Source organism: Melanerpes formicivorus, unplaced genomic scaffold (genome assembly GCF_026170545.1).
Source record: "Melanerpes formicivorus ecotype bairdi unplaced genomic scaffold, bMelFor1.0.p_v2 SCAF_20, whole genome shotgun sequence".
NCBI lineage: Eukaryota > Metazoa > Chordata > Aves > Piciformes > Picidae > Melanerpes > Melanerpes formicivorus.
In genome coordinates, this window is record NW_027142372.1 from 7,688,140 (window position 1) to 7,702,500 (window position 14,361).

The 14,361-nt window shown below is 37.7% G+C and overlaps 1 long non-coding RNA gene across 1 annotated transcript in view; it reads right to left on the reverse strand.

Moving 5' to 3' along the window:
• Positions 1-5,622: 5,622 nt before the first annotated feature.
• The window catches only part of LOC137447413 (uncharacterized), a 16,116-nt gene continuing 7,377 nt past the window's right edge, over positions 5,623-14,361 (reverse strand). The window contains exons 3-4 of the long non-coding RNA XR_010988864.1: positions 10,144-10,268; positions 5,623-5,707 (exon numbers count right to left, since the gene is read on the reverse strand). This is a non-coding gene — a long non-coding RNA (uncharacterized lncRNA). The remainder of the gene's footprint in view (positions 5,708-10,143; positions 10,269-14,361) is intronic.

Below are 14,361 nucleotides of genomic sequence, written 5' to 3' on the forward strand. Positions count from 1 at the left end.
GTTACAGAAATAATTTTAGTGTGGCTGGCAGCTGGCCTAACTCGTGCTCTGATCTCTCCTCCCCTCCCTCAACTGAACAGTTAATACTTTGCCATCAAAGTCAGGGCTTCTACAAAATAAGCCTGCTCCAGCCAAGCGCCCTGAGGGACGTCGCTTGAACTTGTCACATATTGGCAGGATGCTGTGGCCACTGCATCCTTCCCAATCCTTAGGAGGGGACCAAATCAGTGAAGAAAAAAGAGAAAATAAAGAGGAGCCAGACTCTGTCTCATTGCGTTAAGCAATTTGATCCTATTCACAGACCATTTATCTGCTTCCCACTAACATTTTCATAGGTAAGCATTGGGATAAAAGAAAAAGTAAAAGAAAAGGGGTTTTTTTAAGGAATAATCCTCTATCATAAGATTTTACATGTTCATCTCAAAACCTTGACAGATTCTTCTGGGGAGCAATCAGGAGCAATCCAACGTCATACCACATGCAACAAGTATAATGAATATTGGGAGCTATATTTATAGCAAATATTTGACAAACAGTCCATAGGTCTAATAATATATTGATATAATCTGTAAAATAAAGTTGGATATAAAGATTTGTGGAAAAACTGAGCTTTCTTCTCTATTTAAATTTTTTTTTTTCCAATTAAAAAAAAATAATATTACATTTACTGAAACCTCAAGTGCAGCAGCAGGCTGGCAATTAAGTAGCTGGAAACAAATGGGAGAGCGAATGGCAGCCTACAAATCTTGAGTATATTGTCAGCTGATCTTAAAAGATAAATACAGGATTCTTAGTTTTGACTTCTGGGGTTCTGTGTTTTCTAAAAGATGATTACTTGCAAATGTCTCTTTAAATACACTGTTGTGCATGAATTAAGGTTAGGAAAGAGGCAGACAATCTATCAAGTATGCCATAACTTTTAAATGAAGGTGACATATTTTTCCCAGTCAGAGCAACTTTCATCAGGAATATTTTTGTAAATTTAGAAAATCTCTTTGATGTCAGAAAAACTGTTTCTCACATTCTTTTGAAGTAGACAAAAGGTCAATGTTAATTGCAATATGTTGTAAATCATATAGATTACTTTCAAGAAAATATTTAAGGGAGATATCTTATATGTGACACACATTCTTCACCAGCCAGACATGGGTGATGTTTAATTTATAAAGAATTAAGAGGATGGAAGTCTCTTGCAAAATACAGAATTTAATAAAATTCTTCTGTTTTGTTACCAATTCCACCTTTTCTTATTTATGGAGAGAAATGTATTAATCATCACATGCAGAGTCGCAAATTCAGCAGAAACATAAATTACCAGCCCTAAAACTCAAATTATTTCAAAGGATCTACAAAGCTAAAAGTTTTGAATAGCTTGGCTAGAACAAATGGACAGGAAAAGATAATGCATCTTTTGAAATACAGACCTGCAAAGATGTTATGCTCAATTACTCTGACAAAAGATTTGGAAACCAACAATATCCCCTGTGGAATACCACTGCTAAACTAGAATGCTAAATCAAAAGCTCAAAGTTAAGCAAGAATAGTATAGCATAAGCCCCATTAAATGTGTGTCATCCTTAAAGCTAGAACCCACTTTGGATTTTTTTTTCACAGAGGGGAAAGAAAAAAAAATTAAAAGGGCTCAGACCAAACATGAACATAATAAGAGTACCACTCTGGGTATTGCTTGGAGGAATGATGGCACTGGGCAGGTTTCATCCTTGACTGCAAGTTCTCTTGTGACCAGCTAGAGGGCTAAAATGTTTTACAATCTAAAGAAAACTTCACAGAGTTCTTTCAGGCTTACCTTTATAGACAACAAAACCTTTACTAGAACCTGAGGCAGGGAAGGAGCTGTGTTGGGAAGGTTTTTAGAAGATGGAGAACTAAAACTATGGCTGTTGTGCCAGCGGCAAACAGAAAGTTACAGTGTACAAACAAGGACTTCTAGAGATTTGAGCTACTGGAAAATGGTGCTTCAGGAAACCTCAGTGATCCTATGTTGCAATGGTATTTTCCAGCCTGATGGAGGAAAACAGGCTTGTTTTATTTTCAAGGAATGCTTTCAACCATGCTGCACAAGGAGCAGGGTTTGCACATAAGCAAAAGCTTCCATCTGCCAGAAGAAACAGGGATGCATCCAGCCACCTACCACAGGATCAGGACAGGGGAATTGCTGGGGAGAGACGATTTCCAGGCAGCTGATGTTATCAGTAGTGTTCATCATTGCATCCCTGTAGATGCTTGGGAAGTTGCTGCATTTGGGACACATCCACTCTGACATTGTTGTTGAGTAGCAAGGAATGGAATGTGGGCTGTTTCTGAGAGACAGCAACAACGTTGCCAGAAAAGCACTAAGAATACGAGTCCAATTTAGGCCAGTCAGTTCTTATTATCTTCACTGAGATGGCAAGTCCCTGATTTTGGCTGTACATAAAATAAAATAAAATAAAATAAAATAAAATAAAATAAAATAAAATAAAATAAAATAAAATAAAATAAAATAAAATAAAATAAAATAAAATAAAATAAAATAAAATAATCTTTCTGGATTGCAGACCCAACACAGAGACCTCCTGCACACCCAGCTAGGGGAGGCTGGGGTCTGGAAGGGCCTCAGCATTTAGTAGCTGGATATTAGAAAACTTGAGTGCCTGTACTAGGACATAACTAATAGCATTACCTATAAGTAAAAGAAAAAGGAAAATTTGGGTTAATTGTAGTATCATTTTGATTACCTGTTGTAGATATTTCCCCTGAACATCTGAGATCTGTGCCCTAGATAGTAGAGGTGGCACAGGATGAGCTGTGCTATATTTCTTGTTCTCCAGACAGACATGCCAGTCAGTGGGGGATCATTATTCATGTGGAAAAGGATGCATTTGTTGATTGATGTTAAAAGCTGGTAGAGAAGTTGAAAAGACAACAAACAAGCTGAAACAGAGAGTACACAACTGAGGTTTTAAAGTTAATGGTTTTTTCCCATCAGGTAATGCTGTATATGAAATAATAATGGTGCTAACTAAAACATTAGTTTCTACTTGATGATGACATTTTACATCTTTCTGTAAATCTCTTATTGATACTAGGAGTATCTCCTGTGAATAAGGGAGAACAATGGCCTACTATTGAGGTTTAACCTCAGCTGGCAATTAAGCCCCACACAGGTACTTTCTCACTCCCACCCTGTGGGAAGGGGGAGAGAATTAGGAGGGTAAAATTGAGACAATTTGTGGGTAGAGATAAAAACAGTAAAGCAAAAGTCTTACGCATAAGCAAAACAAACCAAGGAATTAATTCACCACTTCCCATCAGCAGGCAGATGTTCAGCCACCTCCGGGAAAGCAGAGCTCTGTCACATGTAACAGTTACTTGGGAAGATGAACGCCATATTTCTGAATGTCCCCCCTTTCTTCCTCCTTCCCTCGGCTTTATATGCTGAGCATGACGTCATGTGGTATGGAATATCCCTTTGGTCAGTTGGGGTCAGCTGTCCCACCTGTGTCCCCTCCCAGCTTCTTGTGCACCCCCAGTCTGTTCACTGGTGGGGTGGTGTGAAGAGAAGTCCTTGGCTCTGTCTAAGCACTGCTCAGCAGTAACAAAAACATCCTGAATTGTCAACACTGCACAAATCCAAAACATAGCACCATACTAGCTACTGTGAAGAAAATTAACTCTATTTCAACCAAAATCAGCACACCTATATTGACATCTGGCTTATGTAATAAGTTTCTATAATCCAGTCCTGTCCTCAGAATCTAATTGGACTGGTTACTTGAACTCCCTCTGTGCTTTTACTTCTTGAGGCTGCAACTTGTTCTGTTTTTTGGTATCTTGGCTCCCTGTTTAATATGGGTAAGAGAAAGACTTAACAGCAGTCTACAGACAATCACTGTTGCCAAACTCAAGCTGTATTTGTGTAGGATGCAAACAAAAGGCACTCATCCTTCAATTTATGAACATCAAACTTCAAGCTGACAGGTAGCTGTTAAAGAACTTTCACTTTGAAATTAAGTAAAAGAGAAAGAAAGAAACTAAGAAATTAGAGACAGTTGCTGAATTACTCCAGTGAACAGTATTGATTGACAAATCCAGTCCCAAAAATCAGAATTAAATTAACTGCACTTACTGTATCAGTCAGTCACATTGCAGAGTCTGAAAGTAGGGCATGAAACATGGACAAATGGTATGAAAGATAAAGGGAAATGTAATTCTAACACAAAAATATTTGTAAGTTATATTTTATACAAGAATAACACATGCTTGCAAGTTTGAAAACTTTGTACTACCCAGAGGGAGTGAGAAAATTCTTACCTTAACTAGTTTTCAAAAAGTTCTAATGCAAGTGCTATAGTTATCAATCAAAACCAAATGAAAAGAGTTGATGGAAAACACCACAAAGCAATACAATTATAATTTTCTGAATAGATTTACTTACATAGAGAAATTAAGCATGCTTTAGATTTAGGTAGCCACTCTAGGAACACGAATTTCCTAGGTTTTAAAGCTTTAATGCCATAATCTTTACCCTGGTTTGAGATAAGCCTATGTCACCATGTATAAAGTAGGGTCCTTTAGCTTTTTGGTCCGCTACAATGAACTACTTCCTCCTTCTGTGTTAAATGATAATTTTAATTCCTTTCAAACCCCTTCCTTTAAGCCAGAATTTTCTTTCTGGTTTTCTCCCCTTCCATAGTTCTACCTCCAGATCTAGAGCAATTCCAAGAAATTTTCTCAAGATTCCTCTAAGGAAAACAAGAAGAATTCTCTGGAAATACATTGAGGAATAAAAGGCATGTCTAGAGGAAAATTAGCACTAGCACTGCCTGGGATTACATTGGAGACTCAAAAGACCCACAACTTTACTTTCCCTGCTAATGCAAAATAAGGTGCATTTCTCCAAGGAGGAACACTGCATCAAAGGACACAAGGGAGTAAAACATGGCCCAGAAAGCACATTTTCTTTGGTGAATTCGGGCATTAGGACTCTCTTTCTGGATTTAATAATGAGATGCACCAAAACCCACATTCCTAACTAGCCATCTCATCTACCATCTACCTTTCACTCGACTTCATTCTTGCAGACTTTGTCAGTTTTCCATTAAGAGTAGCCCTAGAATTTTTATTTTGTTCATTTATTTATTTATTTTTAGTCTTCAAAGTCTCACACTTGTTGCCCCTTCTCCTTTCTGTAATGTGCATTGCCAATAGGTTACAAAGAGGCCAGAGACAGCTAGGTTGGAGTAATACAGAAAGGATTCAGGTAATATTGCCACACATTTTTAAACTTCATCACTTGCCCAAGACTAGTTAGCTGTTGAGCTGTGCTCAGTACTGTTCTATAAATAAAACAGGCATCAAAAAACACAGAAAGAATATCTTATTTTTCATAGTACATCTTATTCACTGTGTCTGTTTCCCTTTAAGAACACTAGAGGAGAAATTACTAGTAGGGTGCTGAAGGGACATATTCAGTTAGTTAGCAAACAAGACACATTTAGTCTGCTAGGATGTGCCATACATGGGTACCTACTTCCCACATCTCCATAATCGCTATGACAAGGACCAGAACTTCTGCTTGCCATGAAGCTTTCTGGAGATGATTTTCAGAGTTCTGCAGATTTGTGTTCAGGCTCTTTAAAAGACTGGAACAAGTAGCCAAACAAGCATCTGACACAAAAGGCAAGCCCATGTGCCCAGGCTTCACCTATGGCAAAGGTACAAAGAAGCAATAACAACTGCTTATAATTTACTATTCTGCAAAATGAGTGAACTGAGTTAGCAACACTGTTAACATAATGATGGCCAAAGGAGATCTGGACTTGTTAAAAACTTGTCAGGGGTATACTCTTTGGTGTTCTTACTCATGCTATTTTGTGTCCTCTCAAACAAACAGAGTTCTCATGATGTGCCAAAAAAAGTCAAAATCCATAGGAAAGGTGCCAAACTTCATCCTCAGGCACCATGCATCTGCCCAGGTAGGATATGGCATTGGCCTATGTCCCATTCCCATCAAAACTTTTTACCCAGGGTAATAGGAGTATCAGGGACAACCAGTAGCAGCACTCTGCTGCCAGGTGCTGTTTTATTCTGCCACCTCCTGTGTTACACAGAGCCCTGTGCTTATTCAGAGCTCCACGCAGACATCACACATGCCACCCATACTGTACAAATCTGCTAATCTTGTGAGGGCATAGCACAGATATACTTCACCAGCTCAGAACAATGAAAAAATGATGTTTCCAGAATATACTGTATTTTGAAAATGCTGATCAGTTATCCTGATCATGTCTACCCTTAACAAGTATTGCTGAGGGTACTGTGAATGAAACAATGGATCTAAAGAATGCACAATAAGCATTTCTGCAACAGGTGAGTTACAACAGGGTGTGGCAATACCCTGAGATCAAAAGAAGGTAAACATCCCAGTTAGTAATAAAGGTTGACCATTACAGTCCAAATAATTCAATTGACAATACTGCAAATCTACTGTGGCAGAATATAATATCATCATGACTGTGTCTGTCCTAACCCACTGAAGACCTCAGGGAATTTTCAAGAATATTACTTCTATTTTCTGTCCTTTCGTCCTGAATGTATACAGGCAGACTTAGCGGTGTCTGCAACAAGAGAAACTATTATGTCTCAAGAAAAAAAATGACCACTCCCATTATCTGAATGCCAAATTTAATATATTCAGTTCACCAATATCCCACACTAGCCTGTCAGTTAAGCTACTAAATGATGTGGGCTCACATCTTTAGAATTACTGGGATAGAAGCAACCTTTCTATCAACACCAGCATGAAACCATAGCAAGACAAACATAGCTGACACGTCAAAGTATAAAAAGCTGCCATTATATTTAAGTTGTTTCCAAGAAAGAATGTTACATTTATTATTGTGAATAAATTTACAGATTTACCATGCATCAGATATTAGGCTTTATTTTTCTGTATAAAATAAATATAGCTGGAGTATAAGATTATGACTTGACTGTTATTTTGTAAAACCATTTAATTTAAACAGAGATTCCTACTCACCTGATAGCATAAAACTGAAAACAGAGCCATCAAATTATTGTACAACACAAGCATGATGTACATGAAGACAACATAGGTAGACTTGTGAAACTGCTGGGGTTTATCACTGTTTAATGATTTGTTGCACTATTTATAGGATAAACAATAAATCTAACATGATTCATCATATTAGCCAATAAATCATGAGACAAATCATTAGGCAGAGTGATAAAATCAAGTGTTTTAGAAATAAGTTAATCTATGATGCCAATGCCTAATCTAAACAGTTGCGTAAAAACCCCATTTACTAATCATTTTTACATAAAGAAAGACTGATGATTATGTAGATTAAATGTGTGCTTATTCCTATAAGCAGTAGATAATCACATGTTCTGTGCTGGTCTATTTTAAAAAGGGGGTAAAAAAAGATTGGAAAAATCTGCTGTGGAAAAAAAAAAGTCATTTTTATTGTATTTGTATATTTATGAACAGCTGTCTGAACTACTTCTGAATCTGTCTTAGATTTTGGTAAAGAAATAGTTAAGGAAAAACGTGCTACAAGGTTGTTGGGATAGAAATTATCTTTAGCTATGAATTCCATGATCTACCAATTAACAATTTCATTAAGATGTGATAGCTGGTTCTAATGCTTCTTCAGTCTGAACATAACCCTGTAGTTTTTCTCATTTGTGACAACTGTGTTTATAGCTTCCCTACCCATAGAGCTTCATGGCACTTTGAATTATGCTCAAGAGTATATGGGCATCACGTCACATTTGTGTGCCTGATATCATACATGACTAGCTGCGCTCCAGCCAGGGTCCTTAATGTACATTCTACAGATGGACTACCCTCTGAATGCTTAGCCAGATATTAAGTTAAATCTTTTTGGAGTCAAGCTTGTTTCACATCAGTTATACAAACATATTGGTTCCTTTAAAAGGACAAATGCACTGATAGTAAGCCAGGGAATCTAGGTTGGAAATCTAGGAAAATCATTTTAAATTTTAGTTTAGCTTTTAAATTTGAAAACCTCTTCTTGGGGAATTATTGTTATCTTTGGAGGGTTTGTTTTCATTTACTTTATCCCAAAGAGAAGCAGCTGAGCATTATTTATCGAGAAGTAGGTAAGCAGCATAGTCAGCTTACCCATGAAACAAACATAAACAGCAAGGCAACTGCCTTTCCTCTCAGTTTCTATTTTGTATTAAAATGCAACAAACCTGACAAGATAGTGACAAATCAACATGATATTTTCTAGTGCAGGATTCTTCCTGAAGAAGAGGGGGGAAAAAAATTTAACATTTGTATGCCACTGTCTGTCTATCTATTTATCACATTGGGACTGTGTCATATGTACTGTTACTTCTTGATAAGGCTAATCTTGAGAGCAAGGTATTTTCCTCTAACTGAAAGAATACATTTCAGCATGAAAAGCATCTGTAATTAGGGCTATAACCAACTGCTTACTTGTCACACAGAGCAGGGTGAACAAGACCCTCCAGCTCAAAAAGTACACTGGGGAAGGAAGAAGGAGGGGCAAGCCTGGCGCTGGGAGAAGAGTCTGAGCCTGAACTCCTAAGCTATGTCAGAAAGGCTGAAGGGAGCAGAGGGGATATTGTTTGGTTTGTTGGTTTCTCACTTTTTATCTCAATCCATACAGCATGCTTTGTAAAAGATTTCTGAGAGATGACTAGAGGTGTGATATCAGTTTGGTGCCTTATGTGGTATAGGTGGGGATCATTTGTACTTTGGTTTATAATGCACAGACAATCCATACGTAGAGAATGCAATAACCAAGAGCACGCCAGAATCCTATGCCTACAGTCCCTTGTTATTCTTTTAAAACCTGCTTATGTCTGTCACTTCACTTTTTCCTGAACACACTTAAGGTCAGATTTTTAAAGGCACTTACATGCCTCATTTTATTGAAATCAATGGGAGCTAGGTGCTTAAACATCTTTGAAGAGCTAGACCTTTAATATTTATTAACAATGCCTCAGATGAGGGTACATCCCAGAAAATGTAATAATTGCCTTCCTTTATTAACTGTGGTGTGTTGAGATAAGATAGAATCAAGTCCTCAGACTCATCTCCTCTCAATGATTTCCTAAATGAGATCAGTTCCCACTTACATCCTGAATGACCAAGGGTGACTAAATCAGAGCAATGAAGTACATTTACATTCTTGAAACTCAAATCATCTTGCAGACACTTCTCCAAGTATTGCTGATTCGCATATTATCAAGTCTCAAAATGTTTGGTGTTTTTCTTCTACTCTTAGCTATAATCATTTTAACTATAAAATAATATCTCCTTTTTCTCTTAAAGTAAAAATGAAGATTTCTTTTTCATTTGTAGTCTAGGCTCTTACATAATAACTATGGAACTACAGGATTATTTAATAATATTTTTGTCTTGATGGTTCATACATAGCTTGCTCATCAATGCATGACACAAAGATGAACAATCTCCAAGTCAGCCATGAGATGCAGAATATTTCTAACACCTTTGGACAGAATAATTTGTAAGTCAAGAAAAAAAACCCAACAAACAATTGTAACAGAAGCCTTTGGATAACTGGTGGGGAGAAGTAAGCAAGAGAAAGGTAAGGATTGTTTTCCCGACATACCCTCAGCACCACTGGAGAACCTTTTCACACATTAGAATGAGCTTTATATCAAGCCCTGAGCTAAGCTAAATATCCTCAGGCTCGAGCTAGTATACCCCTGCATTCCCCCTTGTTCTTGGCAAGGCAGTTCCCTTGCTTATATCAAGTCATATAGCAAGTCACCCAACTACTCCAGCCTGACAAGATAGTTTCGTATCAGGATCAGCAATTAGAGCTTGACCCAGAATATGCCTGCCTATTCCTTCCTGTCCTTCCTCCAAATCCAGCTGGTGTCCTGTAAAGAAACACATATATTACAATAGCTCTGTTCCTTTACCTTGATTATTTTTTGTCTGCCTGTAGTAACAAACCAACAGGCTGGGCAGTGAGCAGTATACATTGATGCACCATGAGAGGTATTTAAAGCATTATGAGCTGTTCATACAGCAAAAGATTTGAGTTCAGACTTAATGTACTGCAAAAGACCCTCTCAACTTTTCACACCACTTGCCTGTAACATCCAGCATGACACAGGGTTTGTTTTGTTGATTTTTTTTTCTTTTCATTTGTGTTTAGCTTAATGTTCTTTCCCCCTTGTGAATCTTCAGCTGATTTCCTGGAAGTCTCACTCTCCACCTGAAATACACATAACACAGATATGATTTTTTTTAATCATTCTGGAACTTGAGGGGAGAAGATTGGATTCATATTTGGTTTCTGCAGAAGCAGGTAGCTCCTGGTCACACAGCCTCTCCAGAGTAACTGTTTCTAAAGCCTGCTAAATCAATTTTAACACTCTTCTATTTAATAACAGCATAAGGCATAACCCTTGGGTGGATTTAACTAGAGCCATGCAATCTATGTAAAGCACAGAGAACAGTACTGTGCTGAAAGAAACCCACTCATTTTCTCACTAAATTCAAGACAGACTGGACAAACACTTCTAAAAATTAATTTTTTTAGGTATTATGTTCAACAAAACTACCCCAACAGTCATTCAGAGATTAAATTATAACACTCAAAGTACCTGCCCTGTGCAGAATGTCTGTTGAGGTCAGCAGACACTGTGTCTCTATGCCAGACCAAAGCTATTTCACAAATTGGCACTGATATGTTGGGTTTTTTTTTCCTGCTGCTATTCAACAGAACAAGAGGACACAGTCTCAAGCTGCACCAGGGGAAGTTTAGGCTTGAGGTGAGGAGAAAGTTCTTCACTGAGAGAGTTGTTAGTCATTGGAATGGGCTGCCCAGGGAGGTGATGGAGTCACCATCCCTGGAGGTATTCAAGAGGGGATTGGACGTGGCACTTGGTGCCATGGTTTAGTCATGAGGTCTGTGGTGATGGGTGGGACTTGATGATCTTTGAGGTCTCTTCCAACTTTGGTGATTCTGTGATTCTCTAACACAGGGCGTTTCAAAGCAATAATCAGGTCATGTGGAACTGCGTGGCTAAAAGAACTGAGTAGTGCTACACCTGTATTCCTTCGAGTTTTTTGTATGGCTCCATCTGAGCATCAGGGATTAAGGGTTTTTTTATCTAAAACATCCAAAATTATTTCTAAAGTAGCACTGGAAAAAAACCAACACAACAAATCCCCAACGATTTTGCAGAGAATTACTTTTCTTTTTTTTATGTATTTTAAACAGAAACATTTTGCCATATTTTCTGTGGGCTTGAAAGCTTATGTTAAGTTTCCAAATAAGTCAATTCTATAACGATAACGTGTTGTGGGTTGTTGTGGGGTTTTTTGGTTTTGTTTTTGGTTTGTGGTTTTGTGGGTTTTTTAAGAGAGAAAGCGCTGCAAGCTAATACTACACATAAAAAATAAGCCTTAATTAAAAATTGAAATCTGTATTGGCTAACCAATCCTGAGCACAAAATATTTTAAGGCAAGGTTTTTAAAAGCTCTCTGGTCAAATGTTTGGGTACTTAGTATCTATAATTGGGATAAAAATGTCAATGTCTTCCGTTCATCAAAGCATAAGCAGCATTTACTAAAGTGCTTGATGTCCATCTGTTCCTAGTGTAACATTTACAGCTGAATTTCTAGGCAAGCGTAGCACCCAAAACACCAAAGTCCTCCGGGAATCTGGATGTGTTTTGACAAACAGTGTTTGAGCACAGGTAGGATCTCTGCTGTTTTAAAATGTGGTTCCAGCTGTGGATGATGAACTGCTGAAAATCCACTCTCCAATCATTATCATTGCAGTGCCACATTTCTTCTCCTTCACATGGATGTTCTAAGGGATGCTTTAGTGCACATAATACTTTCATTAATATACAAATTGTGGATTTTTTTGCTTAATTCACATGCAACTAATTTCCTGACTACCTTGTTACACATCTGACAACTATTCTACGTACAGAGACATTTAGATTATTTAAGCCATGCAAGAAAATCTGCTTCAGATGAAGACTGAATGAAAATCTTCCTGAGAGATCGGTATACAGTCAGATTTGCTGACCCATTAGCCTGTTCATTACTGATGGAGGTAAATAGCTGTAAGACTATTAACAATGAGACCTGAGGCAATTGTAAAGTCCTACCTAAGATGATTTATCAACCCAAACTTTTAATCCACTATAAAGAATCAATAAAAGCCAAACTCAGCAAAGTGAATACATATCATATTTAAATCCAATTAAATGTTACTTTTGCACAAATCTCTAGTACTCTTCACCAGGGATAATTCCATCTTCCAGTTATGGCCTCTCTGTACATATTCAACACTACATACTACTGAAAGCACGCAGGTGGCTTCTTAAAAAGAATCTAAGAGATAAGGACTGTTTTTATTGTGCTTTTCACAGAATCACAGTATCACCAAGGTTGGAAAGACCTCAAAGATCATCAAGTCCAACCCATCACCACAGACCTGATGACTAAACCATGGCACCAAGTGCCATATCCAATTCCCTCTTGAAAACTCCAGGGATGGTGACTCCATCACCTCCCTGGGCAGCACATTCCAATGGTGAATGATTCTCTCAGTGAAGAATTTTCTCCTCACCTCAAGCCTAAACTTCCCCTGGTGCAGCTTGAGACTGTGTCCCCTTGCTCTCATGCCGGTTGCCTGGGAGAAGAGACCAACCCCTTCCTGGCTACAACCACCTTTCAAGTAGTTGTAGACAGCAATAAGGTCGCCCCTGAGCCTCCTCTTCTCCAGGCTAAATCCCAGCTCCCTCAGCCTCTCCTCATAGTGCTATTTACACTAAAGTAATTTCAAAGTGCCCCAAACACAACTTTTTAAAATACTTTTCTAGGAAAACAAAAGTGTGCAGTCTTTAAAAAAAAAAAAAATAAAAGAAAAAAACCACCAGAAAAAAAGTCCAAACATTTCATAATCCAACATTTCTATTTTCTGTTGAAAAAAAATGCCACAGAAATAATGTGGTGTGCGTAAATATCTTTTAAAAACCCAACTGTCAAAACCTGCATAAGTTGTTTAAACGGAAGGAATGAGACCAGCAGCAATGAAGATGTGCTTGCCTTCATATTTGGCCATGTGCCACAACTGTAAGAGGAGTCCATCTAGAACATGCAGTGCATTACTCTGTTGAGCATGCTATCAGCTTTTTTTTTTTTCCTCTCCCTAAAGTAAAACACTTTTGACAAGCAACTCATCTATAGCCATTTCACACAGCTTTTCTTTCATTTGCATTCTCATTAGAAAAAAAATGCATTTTTATCAAATGGAACATGGAAGTGATCACCACAGAGTGAAAAGGGGGAACCCCGCATCCGAGGTGATAATCCAAACTGAGCTGACAGCAGATAGAATGCAAGATCTGTGATTGGCAATTTAAGCAACACTAAGTGAAATATGAGCAGCAACATCACATCACAAATCATTGAAACAAAGGGACTCAACCTTTTTTCAGGTTAACTTAATAGAGGCTGGACAAAACAAGAATGGACACTTCATAGGAAAAGAGATAAAAAGGGAGTGTTTCTAAACACTTTAATCATTTTGATAATTTTATAGAGGGTAAATAATGCTTTATCTATGAGTTCATTGAGGAAAGAACACATTTGGCTCATCCCAGCGCTTTCTCAAGGTTTACAAGTGCACAATGCCAAGTTTTAAACATATTGTAATGGAGTCAATTTTCCACCCAGTTCCAGGGAACCACAAAACCAAAAAGTCATTAACAAATAATGGGTTTTGTGTGCATGCTGATTTTTTTCTTTATTTACTACACCTCATTTTGTAGAGCATTTCTCAGTCACTAGAAAGTACAGAAATAGGTAATGCAATCAATGGTTCTATCAGATATTATATGCTTGGGTGAAGTTTCTCAAGTGAGAAATTTTTTGTCAGCTGCTAATGTAACCTTCTTTTAAAATATATATATATATTTTGAAATCTGTGACAAATTAACATGAATATATCAGATAATATGGTGACTGTAACAAACTATCTCAGATTAGACTTAGATTCTGTTGTACTTAAGAAAAGTTCTCGCACAACCTCAGTGACAAGGAAAACGAATATGCTCCAAAAGTTTTTAAAGGAATCACAAGACACCACAGAAGAGGCAGCACCAAATAATTATAAAGAATGTGCTCTGTTTCCCCAGTTTGCTTTTTGGAACATCACATCCTAACTCAACGTCTTTCCCATACCTTATACTTGTCTACAAAAAAGGCAGACCCTAATTAATGAAAATGTGCAGGTGCAGTAAACAAGCTCAGTTCTTCTGGATGAGTTTGCTTCCTTTACTGGG